Below are 14,066 nucleotides of genomic sequence, written 5' to 3'. Positions count from 1 at the left end.
GGACTTGTCAGTTTCTACATAAAATCTGCTGAAGTTTTTGTAGGGGTCAAAATATACCAATTTACAACTAATTGACGTCTTTATAATATTGAGTTTTTCAATTAACATGGCATATCCCTCCATTTATTTTGGCCCTCCTTAATTTCTCTCAATAATGTCTGATAGCTTTCTGTATAGGGCACTTGCACGTGTTTCGTTAGATTTGTTCTTAGGTATTTGTTGCTATCATAAAAAGTATCTTTTTTCCCTCAAATTTTAATACTGATTGATTTTTGTGTATTGACCTTTTATCCAGTGAACTTTCCTAATACACTATTTCTAACAGATGTGTATAGATTATTTTAATCTTTTCAATACATAACAGTGTCATAAGCAAATAATAACTCTCTTATTTTTTCACTTCTAATGCTTTTACCTTTTATTTATTTTTGCTACTTTATTTCACTGGCTGGCACTTTCATTACAGTGTTGAATGTAAGTGATGACAATAGGTGTTCTTGTTTTATTGCCACTCTAAGGAGGAAAACTTTTAATATTTCACCACTATATATGATGTTTGCTATAAGATTTTGTTTCATATACTAAGGATGTGTTCTTCTATTCCTGGTTTGCTAGAAATGTTTTTTTATTACAAACAGGTATAGAATTTTAACCTTCATCCTAATTCATTTATTGAGATTCTCATAGACTTTTTCTAATTTATACCTCTTTTCTCATTTTTCCTTGATGTTTACCCATTCAAATAATTAATAAATTGATTTTTCTTGACAAAAGTTAATTTTTTATTATTATAATGAATGCAGTATTTATTAAGCTCATATTAAGGTTTTTTGTTTGTTGGTTGGTTGATTGGTTTGTGTGTTTTTTGTAGAGATAGAGTTTTACCATGTTGGCCAGGTTGGCGTTGAACTCCTGGCCTCTAGTACTCAGCCCACCTTGGCCTTCCAAAATGCTGGGATTACAGGCATGAGCCACCACACCCAGCCACATTAAGGTATTTTCTTTAAAAATATGTTAAATATATCATAGGACAAGAGAGTACTCATGAAACTAAAGCTATCAAAACTTTGATATAATAATTAAATAATTTTGAAAAATATCATATCACCTTTGAATTCAGAGTAAACCAAACTTGATCATAACAATGTTTTTTATCACTGGATTCAATTTTATAATATATAATACAAGTTTTTGTTTATGTTCATTAGGGAGATTGGCCTTTAAATTTTCCCCAAGTGCTGAGATTACAGGCATGAGCCACTGTGCCCGGCCTGACAAGTCAATTCTAAAAATTATATTGGGACTGCAAAAGCATAAGAATATTCAGAGCAGTCACAGTGAGGAAGAATAAAACGAAACCACCAGATAGGAAAGCCTATCATTAATATATGTGGACTAGTTCAGGATGGTATTATTGGTGCATCTGTAAATAGAATAATGGAATCGAGAATCCAGAACAGAACAACACATGTATATTCACAAGATTTATAACATAGTTTAAATGCAATGGAGAGGAAATGTTTTTCTTAGATAAACGGGTCATTTTTATATTCCTATGAAGGAAAGACCCTTACTTCACACCACAAAAATGGATTTCTCAATGGATTGAAAATCTAAACATGCATGAAACTTTTAGAATCTAACATGGGGAAATAGCTTCATGACCAATAGAATAAACGTAGATTTCTTTTTTTTTTTTTTTTTGCAAATTATTATGGATTTGTTTTACATAATTTGCCTTCCCTTAATTTCAGAATAGTCACTAAGTATTTTTTTATAGTCAAGATTTCCACATAAATTGTGTTTAATCAAGAGTAACAACAAATTAGACAATCTTTCTTGGGTAATTGCATCTCTTAGATAATATTTATTGATTTCAATTTGGAGTAGCATTATTTACTACACAGTCACAATTAGAATGACCAAATCATTTTTTAACTTTTATTTTATGCTTAGGGGTATATGTGTAGCTTTTTTATATAGGTAAACTCGTGTCACGGGGGTTTGTTGTACAGATTATTTTGCTACCCAGGTGTTAAGCCTACTATTCATTAGTTATGCTTCCTGATCCTCTCCCTCTTGCCACTCCTCACTGTCAGGTAGGTGCCAGAGTCTGTTGTTTCCCTCCATGCATCCTTGTATTTTCATCATTTAGCTCCCACTTATAAGTGAGAACATGCGGTGATTGGTTTTCTGTTTCTGTGTTAGTTTGCTAAGAATAATGGTCTCCAGCACTATATGAGTTCCTGTGAAGAACATGATCTTTTTCTTTTTTATGGCTGCATAGTATTCCACAGTGTATATGTACCATATTTTCTTTATCTAGTTGACCATTGATGGGTATGTTAATTGATTCCATGTCTTTGTTATTGTGAATAGTGTTGCAATGAATAGATATGTGCATGTGTATTTATGATAGAATGATTTATATTCCTTTGGGCATATACCCAGTAATGGAATTGCTGGGTTGAGTGGTATCTCTGGATGTAGCTCTTTGAGGAATTGCCACACTGTTTTCCACAATGGTTGAACTAATGAACTCAACAGTGAATAAGCATTCCATTTTCCCCACAAGTTTGCCAGCATCTGTTACCTTTTGACTTTTTAGTGATAGCCATTCTGACTGGTATGAGATGGCATCTCATTTTGTTTTGATTTGTATTGCTCTAATGATCAATGATGTTGAGCTTTTCTTCATATGCTTGTTGGCTGCATGTATGTCTTCTTTTGAAAAGTGTGTTCATGTCCTTTGCCCACTTTGTAATGGAGTTTTTTTTGTTGTTGTTGTTAAACTTGTTTAAGTTCCTTATAGATGCTGAATATTAGACTTTTGTCACATGCACAGTTTGCAAATATTTTCTCCCATTCTATAGGCTGTCTGTTTACTGTATTGATGTATGTTTATTTTGCTGTGCAGGAGCTTTTAAGTTTAATTAGGTCTCATTTGCCAATTTTTGCTTTTGTTGCAATTGCTTTTGGCATTTTTGCCATGAAATCTTTGCCCATTCCTATTTCCAGAATGGTAGCTCCTAGGTTGTCTTCCAGTGTTTTTTTAGTTTTGGGTTTTACACTTAAGTCTAAACCATCATGAGCTGATTTTTATATATGGTGTAAGGAAGGGGTCCAGTTTCAATCTTCTGCGTGGCTAGTCAGTTATCCCAGTGCCATTTGTTGAATAGGGAGTCTTTCCCCATTGCTTGTTTTTGTCAGCTTTGTCAAAGATCAGAGATGGTTGTAGGTGTGCAACCTTATTTCTCGGCTCTCTATTCTGTTACGTTGGTCTATGTGTCTGTTTTTGTACCAGTATAATGTTGTTTTGTTATTGTAGCCCTGTAATACTGTTTGAAGTCTGGTAACATGATGCCTCCAGCTTTCTTCTTTTCGCTTAGGATTGCCCTGGCTATTTAGGCTATTTTTTGGTTCCATATGAAGTTTTAAGTAGTTTTTTCTAGATCTGTAAAGAATGTCCTTAGTAGTTTGATATGAATAGCATTGAATCCATAAATTGCTTTGGGCAGTATGGCCATTTTAACGATATTGATTCTTCCTATCCATGATCATAGAATGTTTTTCCAATTGTTTGTGTCATCTTTGATTTTTCTTGAACAGCTTCTTGTACGTTTTTTGTAGCTCTCCTTGTAGAGATCTTTCACTTTTCTGGTTAGTTGTGTTCCTAGGTATTTTATTCTTTTTGTGGCGATTGTGAATGGGATTGCATTCCTGATTTGGCTCTTGGTTTGACTCTTGTTTTATACGGATGCTGGTGATGTTTCTACATTGATTTTGTATGCCAAGACTTTGCTGAAGCTTAAGAAGCTTTTGGTTTGAGACTATCAAGTTTTCTAGATATAAGATCATGTCGTCTGCCAAAAGGGATAGTTCAACTTCCTCTCTTTCTATTTGATGACTTTCATTTCTTTCTCTTGACTGACTGTTCTGACCAGTACTTCCCGTACTATGTTGAATAGGGGTGGTGAGAGGGGACATCCTTGACTTGTGCTGCTTTTCAAGGCGAATGCTTCCAGCTTTTGCCCATTCAGTGTGATGTTGGCTGTGGGTTTGTCTTAAATGGCTCTCGTTATTTTAAGGTGTATTCCTTTAATAACTAGTTTATTCAGAGTTTTTAACATGAAGGGGTTTTGAATTTTATGAAAGCCTATTATGTCTCTATTGAGATAATCATGTGGATTTCTTTTCCTTTTACAAAAATTATTATTTTTTATTTCTATAGGTTTTTGGGGAACTGTTGATGTTTGGTTACATTAGTTCTTTATTGGTGATTTCTGAGATTTTGGTGCACTCATCACCTGAGCAGTGTACACTGTACCCGATGTGTAGTCTTTTATCCCTCACCATCCCTGACCCTTTCTCCAGAGTCTCCAAAGTCCAATGTATCATTCTTATGCCTTTACATCCTCATAGCTTAGCTTTCACATATGAGTGAGAACATAAGATGTTTGGTTTTCCATTTCTGAGTTACTTCATTTAGAATAATAATAGAAATAGAATAGAATTAGAATAGAAAATTCCATTCAGGTTGCTGCAGATGTCATTACCTCATTTATTTTTATGGCTGAGTAGTATTCCATGGTATATATATATATAACAATTTCTTTATCCATTCATTGATTGACAGGCATTTGGGCTGTTTCCATATTTTTGCAATTGCAAATTGTGCTGCTATAAACATGTGTGTGCAAGTATCTTTTTAATTTAATGGCTTCTTTTCCTCTGGGTAGTTACCTACTAGTGGAATTGCTGGATCAAATGGTAGATCTACTTTTTGTTCTTTAAGGAATCTCCATACTGTTTTCTGTAGTGGTTGTTCTAGTTTACATTCTCACCAGCAGTGTAAAAGTGTTCCCTTTTCACCACATCCATTCCAACATCTATTAGTTTTTAAATTTTTTGATTATGTCAATTCTTGCAGGAGTAAGATGATATCACATTGTGGTTTTGATTTGCATTTTTCTGAAAATTAATGATGTTGAGCATTTTTCATATGTTTGTTGGCCATTTGCATATCTTCTTTTGAGAATTGCCTATTCATGTCCTTAGCCCACTTTTGATGGGATTGTTTGTTTTCTTCTTGCTGATTTGTTTGAGTTATTTGAAGAACTGGATTCTGTATATTAGTCCTTTTTCAAATGTAAAGATTGTGACGATCTTCTCCCACTCTGTGGGTTGTCCCTTAACTCTGCTGATAATTTCTTTTGATGTGTACAGGCTTTTTAGTTTAATTAAGTCCCATCTGTTTATCTTCATTTTTTTGCATTTGTTTTTGGGTTCTTGGTAATGAACTCTTTGCCTAAGCCAATGTCTAGAAGGGTTTATCTGATGTTATCTTCTAGAATCTTTACGGTTTTGGGTCTTAGATTTAATTCTTTGATCTATCTTGAGTTAACTTTTGTATAAGATGAGACATGAGGATTCAGTTTCATTCTTCTACATGTGGTTTGCCATTTATCCCAGCACCATTTGTTCAATAAGGTGTACTTTCCCCACTTTGTGTTTTTGTTAGCTTCATCGAGTATCAGTTGGCTGTAACTATTTGGGTTTATTTCTGGGTTCTGTATTCTGTTCCATTGATCTATGTGCTTATTTTTATGCCAGTACTATGCTGTTTTGGTGACTATGGTCATAAAGTATAATTTGAAGTCTGGTAATGTGATGCCTCCAGATATGTGTGGGTTTGTTGTTGTTGTTGTTGTTGTTTGTTTTTTTGTTTTGTTTGGTTTTTCTTAGTCTTGCTTTGGCTATGTGGGCTCTTTATTGTTCCCATATTTATTTTAGTATTGTTTTTTCTAGTTATGTGAAGAATGATGGTGCCATTTTGAGGGGAATTGCATTGAATTTGTAGACTGCTTTTGGCAGTATGATCATTTTCACAATATTGATTCTACCCATTTATGAGCATGGGATGTGTTTCCATTTGTTTGTGTCACTGGTGATTTCTTTCAATATTGTTGTGTAGTTTTCCTTGTAGTGGTCTTTCACCTCCTTGGTTAGGCATATTCCTAAGTGTTTTATTTTATTTTTTGCAGCCATTGTGAAGGGGTTTGAGGTCTTGATTTAATTCTCAGCTTGGTCACTGATGGTGCATAGCAGAGCTACAGATTTGTGAACATTAATTTTGTGTACTGAAACTTTACTGAATTCATTTCCCAGTTCCAAGAGCTTTTTTGGATGAGTCTTCAGGGCTTTCTGGGTATACAATCATATCAACAGCAAACAGTGACAGTTTGACTTCCTCTTTACCAGTTTGGATGCCCTTTATTTCTTTCTCTTGTCTGATTATTCTGGCTAGAACTTCCAGTACTATGTTGAATAGAAGTGGTGAAAATGCCCATCCTTATCTTGTTCCAGTTCTCAGGAAGAATGCTTTCAACTTTTCTCCATTCAGTATAACATTGGCTGTGGGTTTGTATTAAATGGCTATTATTAACTTAAGGTATGTCCCTTCTTCTATGCCAATTTTGCTGAGGGTTTTAGTCATAAAGTGGTGCTGGATTTTTGTCAAATGCTTCTTCTGTGCCTATTGAGATGATCGTGTGACTTTTGTTTCAAATTATATTTATGTGGTGTATCATGTTTATTGACTCATGTATGTTAAACCATCCCTGCATCCCTGGTATGAAACCTACTTGATTATGATGGATTATCTTCTTGCCGTGTTGTTGGATTTGGTTTGCTAGTATTTTGTTGAGGATTTTTGCATCTATATTCATCAGGGATAGTGGTCGGTAGTTTTCTTTTCTTGTTATGTCCTTCTCTGGTTTTGGTATTAGGGTGATACTGGCTTCATAGAATGATTTAGAAAGGATTCCCCCTTTCTCTATCTTTTGGAATAGTGTCAATAGGATGGGATCGGTGCCAATTCTTCTTTGAATGTTTGATAGAATTCAGCTGTCAAACTTTCTGGTTCTGGACTTTCTTTTTTTGACAATTTCAAATTACCATTTCAATCCCGCTGCTTATTATTGGTCTTTTCAGAGATTCTATACCTTCCTGGTTTAACCTAGTAGGGTTGTATATTTCCAGGAATATATCCATCTCCTCTAGGTTTTCTATTTTTGCATGTAAAGGTGTTCATCGTAGCCTTGAATAGTCTTTTGTATTTATGTGGTATCACTTGTAATATCTTTTGTTTCTTTTCTAGTTAAGCTTATTTAGATCTTCTCTATTCTTTTCTTGGTTAGTCTCACTAATGGTCTATCAATTTTATTTATCTTTTCAACAAAGACAGTTTTTTGTTTCATTTCTGTTTGGCATTTTTTGTTGTTTTAATTTCATTTAGTTCTTCTCTGATCTTCATTATTCCTTTTATTCTGCTGGGTTTGAGTTTGGAATGTTCTTGTTTCTCCAGCTACATAAGGTGTGACCTTAGATCATCTATTTGTGCTCTTTCAGACATTTAGATATAGGCATTTAATGTTATGAACTTTCATTTTAACCCTGCTTTTGCTATATCCCAGAGGCTTTGAAAGGTTGTGTCACTATTATCATTCAGTTCAAAGAATGTTTTAATTTTTATCTTGATTTCATTGTTGATCCAAGGATCATTCAGGAGCAGGTTATTTAATTTCCATGTATATGCATGGCTTAGAGGGTTCCTTTTGGAGTTGATTTTCAATTTTATCCCATTGTGGTCTAAGAGGGTTCTTGATATAATTTAGATTTTCTGAAATTTAATGAGACTTGTTTTGTGCCTTATCATATGGTCTAACTTGGAGAATGTTCCGTGTGCTGATGAATAGAATGTATATTCTGTAGTTGTTTGGTAGAATGTTCTGTAAATATCTATTAAGTCCATTTGTTGTAGGGCATAGTTTAAGTCCATTGTTTCTTTGTTGACTTTCTGTCTTGATACCTGTCTAGTGCTGTCAGTGGAGTATTAAAGTCCTATGCTTTTGCGGTGTTGTCATCTATCTCATGTCTTAGGTCTACTAGTAAGTGTTTTATAAATTTGCGAGCTCCAGTGTTGGGTGCATATATATTTAAAATGAAGACATTTTCCTGTTGAACTAGTTGTTTTATCATTGTATAATGCCCTTCTTTGTCTTTTTAAACTGCTTTTCCTTTAAGTTAGTTTTGCCTGATATAAAAATAGCTACTCCTGCTCACTTTTGGTGTCCATTTCCATGGAATATCTTTTTCCACCCTTTACCTTAAGTTTGTGTGAGTCCCTAAGTGTTAGGTGAGTCTCCTGAGGACAGCAGAAAGTTGGTTGGCGAATTCTTATCCATTCTGTCATTCTGTATCCTTTAAGCAGAGCATTTAGGCATTTACATTCAATGTTAATATTGAGATATGAGGTACTCATCTATTCATTGTGCTAGTTGTTACCTGAATACCTTGGTTTCTTTTTCACTGTGTTATTGTTATATAGGTCCTATGAAATTCATGCTTTAAGGAGCTTCTATTTTGGTGTATTTTGAGGATTTTTTTCAAGATTTAGAGCTCCTTTTAGCAATTCTTGTAGTGCTGGCTTGGTTGTGGTGAATTAATTCTCTCCGCATTTGTTTGTATTTTTGTTTTGTCTCTGCCATGTCTCTGCCATGTTTTGGTATAAGGATGATGTTGACCTCACAGTCATAAGTTGAGGAAGAGTCCCTCCTTCTCAATTTTTTGGAATAGTTTCTGTAGGAATGGTACCAGCTCTTCTTTATACATCTGGTATAATTCAGCTGTGAATCTCTCTGATCATTTTTTTTTTTTGGTTGATAAGCTGTTTATTACTGATTCAATGTCAAAGCTTGTTGTTGGTTTGTGCAGTGATTCAATTTATTCCTGGTTCAGTCTTGGGAGGGTGTATGTGTCCAGGAGTTTATCCATTTCTTCTAGATTTTCTAGTTTGTGTGCACAGAAGTGTTCATAACAGTCTCTGATGGTTATTTATAGTTCTGTGGGTTCAGTATTAATATCTTCTTTGTTGTTTCAAATTGTTTATTTGAATTTTATCTCTTTTCTTTTTTATTATTATAGCTAGTGGTCTATTTTATTTATTTATTTTTTTTTCGGAAAACAAACTCCTAGATATGTTACTATTTTGAGTGGCTTTGCATGTTTCAATCCCCTTCAGTTCAGCTCTGATTTTGGCTATTTCTTGTCTTCTGCTTCTTTTGGGCTTGGTCTCCTGTTGGTTATCTAGTTCTTTTAGTTGGGATGTTAAATTGTTACATTGGGATAGTTCTGACTTTTTGATGTGGGTGTTGAGTGCTATAAATTTGCCTCTTAACACTGCATTAACTGTGTCCCAAAGATTCTGGTATGTTGTATCTTTGTTTTCATTATTTTCAAATAATTTCTTGGTTAATGTTTAATTATTATTTAAATTATTTATTTAATTATTTACCCAAAAGTCATTCAGGAGCAGGTTATTTAATTTTAATAAAATTGTATGGTTTTGAGCAATTTTCTTGGTCTTGATTTTCAATTTCATGGCCCTGTGGTCCAAGAGAGTATTTGGTATTATTTCAGTTCTTTTGTATTTGCTGAGGATTGTTTTATGTCTAATTATGTGGTAGATTTTAGAGCATGTGCCATTTGGTGATGAAATTCTGTTGATTTTTGGTGGAGAGTTATGTAGGTGTCTATCAGGTCCATTTGATCCAGTGCTGCATTCAGAACCTAAACATCTCTGTTAATTTTCTGCCTTGATGATCTTTCTAACACTGCCAGTGAGAAGTTAAAGTCTCCCACTATTATTGTGTGTGAGTCTGTCACTTTGAATGGCTCTGAGCACTTGCTTTATGAATCTAGGTGATCCTGTGTTGGTTGCATATATATTTAGGATAGTTAGGTATTCTTGTTGAGTTTGACCCTTTACCATTATGTAATGCTCTTTTTTGTCTTTTTTGATCTTTGGTGCTTTAAAGTCTATTTTGTCTGAAATGAGGACTGCAACTCTTGCATTTTTCTGTTTTCCATTTACTTGGTACACTTTTCTGTCATCTTAGTTTGAGCCTATGGGTATCATCTCACGTGAGATGGGTCTCTTGAAGACAATATACCATTGGTTCTTGGTTCTTTATCCAGCTTTCCACTCTGTGCCTGTTAATTAGGGCATTTGGCTCATTTACATTAAAGGTTAATATTGATACATGTGGGTTTGATCCTGCCATCATGATGTTAGCTAGTTATTATGCAAACTTGTTTGTGTGGTTGCTTTATAGTGTTACTGGTCTGTGTACTTAAATATCATTTTGTATTGTCTGGTAATGGTGTTTCCTTTTTATATTTAGTGCTTCTTTCAGGAGGTCTTGAAAGGCAGGTCTGGTGATAATAAATTTCCTTGGTATTTGCTTATATGAAAATGATCTTATTTTTGCTTCACTTATGAAGTTTAGTTTGGCCAGATATGAAATTCTTGGTTGGAACTTCTTTTCTTTAAGAATGTTGTATATAAGCCCCCAATCTCTTCTGATGTATAGGGTTTCTTCTGAAAGGTGTGCTGTTAGTCTTATGTGCTTCCTTTTGTAGATAATGTGATCTGTCTCTCTGGCTGCCTTTAACATTTTTTTCTTTCATTTCAATACAGAGAACTCCTGCAAAATTGTATACGAAGAGATCATCCCCAAATGGGGATGATAGCACTGAAATACATGCTACACTTCTATCCAAGAAGATTATCCCTAAGTGGTGATGGCAGAGCTGAAAAGCACAAGTGAGGATGATCTCCTTGTGTAGAATCTTGAAAGGGTTCTCTCTATTTCCTGAATTTGACCATTGGCTTCTTTAGCAAGTTTGTGGACGTTTTAATGAACAATATCCTAAAATATGCTTTTCAAGTTGTTTGTTTTCTTTCTGTTCCTTTCAGGGATGCCAATGATTCATAAATTTGGCCTCTTTACATAATCTCATATTTATTGGAGGTTTTATTTATTCTTTTCATGTTTTTGTCTTTATTTTTGTCTGGCTGTCTTATTTCAGAGAGCCATTCTTCAGGTTCTGAGATTCTTTCCTCAGCCTCGTATAGTCTGCTGTTAATGCTTGTTATAGCATTGTGAAATTCCTGTAGTGTGTTTTTCAGCTATATTAGGTCAGTTAGATTCTTTTTTATACTGCCTATTTTGCCTGTCAGCTCCTGTATTCTTTTATTGTGCTTCCTGGTGATGAGTGGGGGTTTGGGATTCCCAGGGAAGAGGGGCTAGACTCATCTTTGGTGGTTGCTGTGTGCTGGAGGTGCCAGCGTAGTGACTAGGTCTTTTGTTACTTCCCCAGTCTGAGGGTTGTTAGGTGGTGCCTCTACAAGTGCAGTTGCAGTAGGGTTGTGGATTAACTCTTGGATTTTCTCCTTGGAGAAATACTGGGCTGCCTCTGATTGAAGTAGTCAGGTGGGGGCAGGGTGGTTGTGCTGCAGTCCTAGGTTGGGCAGCTCTGTCCAGTGAGGAAAAGTGAGGACTGGGACCTGAATGGAGAACAGGCCACCCACTTTTCCTTGAGGTTAGTGCTTGGTGCTGGGAGTCCAGACCAGACCCTTGTCCCTGCAGACTCTCCAGAGCCTGGAGACAGCAAGGGCAAGGAATGCGGGACAGCAAATATGGCAACCCTCGCCTTCCACTGGGACCTCTGACCCAAGGACTTGCAGAGCTGCTACTGGCTCAGCCCTGGTGGGAGACTGCTGGAGATCCATGTCAGGAGGACCCGCCCAGTGAGAAGATACAGGATTGGAGATCCATGTAACAAACAGTCTGGCCACTTTTTCATAGGGCTGCTGCAGTATGCTGGAGGTCTGCTCCAGACTCTAATCATCTTGGAATTTCCATTATCTGTTGCCAGCCCAAACACACTAGCAGAAAGTCCTGGTTGGGAAGTCCCTCCCAGTGAGGAGGAATGGGATTAGGGGCCTGTGTAAAAAAGTAATCTGGCGCCTTTTCTGTAGAGCAGTTGTGCTGTGCTATGCTGGGGGTCCACTCCAGCCTCAGTTGCCTCAGACTCTCCAAAGCCTGAAGGAAATTCAGGCAACAATGAATTTGGCAACAATGACAAAGGCTGTGAAATAGTGAAGATGGTGGGCCACCCCTCCCTCTGGGAGTTCCATTTCAGGGAGGCCTAGAGCTGCTGCTGTCCAGGAAATACCAGTGGGGGAGGCTGAAGACCCTGGTGGAAAGACCTATCCCATTCAGAAGAAACAGGATCCGGGACTCACATAAAAAAGCAATCTAGTCACTTTTTCATAGGGTAGCTGCACTGTGCCAGCTCCAGCCCTTAGCTGGCTCAGACTTTCTAAGGTCTGAAGCCAACAATGGCTAAGGTTGCAAAATAGGAAAGATGGTGGCCACCCCTCCCTCTGGGGGTCATGTCTCAGGGAGGTGTAATGCTGCTACTGGTGGCTGGCTGTGGTTCCAAGTCACCTTGTGGTATCCTGCAAGGTACCATAGGAGCAGGGCCTGCAGCTAGTCACTGCTCAGTCCCCGGGATTCAGCCCTTTTCCTGGGTTACGTATGGGAGTCTAATCTCCTGCTTTGCTAGAGTTGCAGCTGTTTGCTGGTGAGCACGGGTATCTAAGACTCCTTGGGCTTTATGTTTGCCTGAGCAGCTGTTCTGCCAAGACTCCATGTAGCTCTCTGCATGTCAGACTGCAGGCCCTGGTGGAGTGGGTACACGAGGGGATCTCCTGACCTGAGGGTTCCAAATATCCGTGGGGGAAATGTGGGTTCCTCGAGGTTCCTTACCCTCTCAGCACTTCCCTGGGTAGGGGAAGCCCCCCGACTCCATGTCTCTCCCAGCTGGATGGTCATCCTGCCTTACTTTTCTTTGTTTCCTTGATGAATTCCCATGCGTGTACCTGGATGTTTCAGTTGAAGGTGTTACATTTACTTAGCCCTTCTATTTCTCTCCGTGAGTGCAGTACACATTAGTTGCTTTTAGTCAACTATCTTGGCCAGCCTCCAGCATACATTTCTTAAGCAGAAAACAAAAGGCATTAATCATAAAGGAAAAAATTTAATAAACTAGACCATCAATGTTAAGATGTCTGCTATTCAAGAACTCTAAATGCTAACATTTAGGGACCTGCTTGCCTTACTGCCCAATCAGCTGATATTGAAGCTTATGAGTCTATAAGCCTTAAGACCCTTAACAGATGAACACAGAACAAATGAACACAAATAAGTGAACATGGAACAGATAAGAGATGTCAGCAATCATTTGTTGAAAGCTAAAATGACTGTGTAGGAGTAGTCCAATGAGAAGTGAACCTATGTGCATCTTTCTCTGACATGAGCTAAGTCAGTTGGCCACATCTCTATCCACTTTCCATCTTCTCTTATTTTTCTAAGGATAACAATTCTAATTTTTGTGAGTTTTTTTTCTGTTCATAGCCTTGTGTTTATTTTCTCCCATGTCCTTTTCTTTATTTGCTTGGGTCTCTATCACAATAAAGGCTTAAAAAAATTCCCTTACTGAAAATTGGCTAGCCATAAGTAGAAAGCTGAAACTGGATCCTTTCCTTACTCTTTATACGAAGATTAATTCAAGATGGATTAGAGACTTAAATGTTAGACCTAATACCATAAAAACCCTCGAAGAAAACCTAGGTAGTACCATTCAGGACATAGGCATGGGCAAGGACTTCATGTCTAAAACACCAAAAGCAACAGCAACAAAAGTCAAAATTCTCAAATGGGAACTAATTAAACTAAAGAGCTTCTGCACAGCAAAAGAAACTACCATCAGAGTGAACAGGCAACCTACAGAATGGGAGAAAATTTTTGCAATCTACTCATCTGACAAAGGGCTAATATCCAGAACCTACAAAGAACTCAGACAAATTTATAAGAAGAAAACAAACAACCCCATCAAAAAGTGGACAAAGGATATGAACAGACATTTCTCAAAAGAAGACATTCATACAGCCAACAGACACATGAAAAAATGCTCATCATCACTCACCATCAGAGAAATGCAAATCAAAACCACAATGAGATACCACCTCACACCAGTTAGAATGGCAATCATTCAAAAGTCAGGAAACAATAGGTGCTGGAGAGGATGTGGAGAAATAGGAACACTTTTACACTGTTGGTGGGATTGTAAACTAGTTCAACCATTATGGAAAACAG

Source organism: Piliocolobus tephrosceles, chromosome 12 (assembly GCF_002776525.5).
Source record: "Piliocolobus tephrosceles isolate RC106 chromosome 12, ASM277652v3, whole genome shotgun sequence".
Classification (NCBI taxonomy): domain Eukaryota; kingdom Metazoa; phylum Chordata; class Mammalia; order Primates; family Cercopithecidae; genus Piliocolobus; species Piliocolobus tephrosceles.
Note: the sequence above shows the minus strand (reverse complement) of the source record.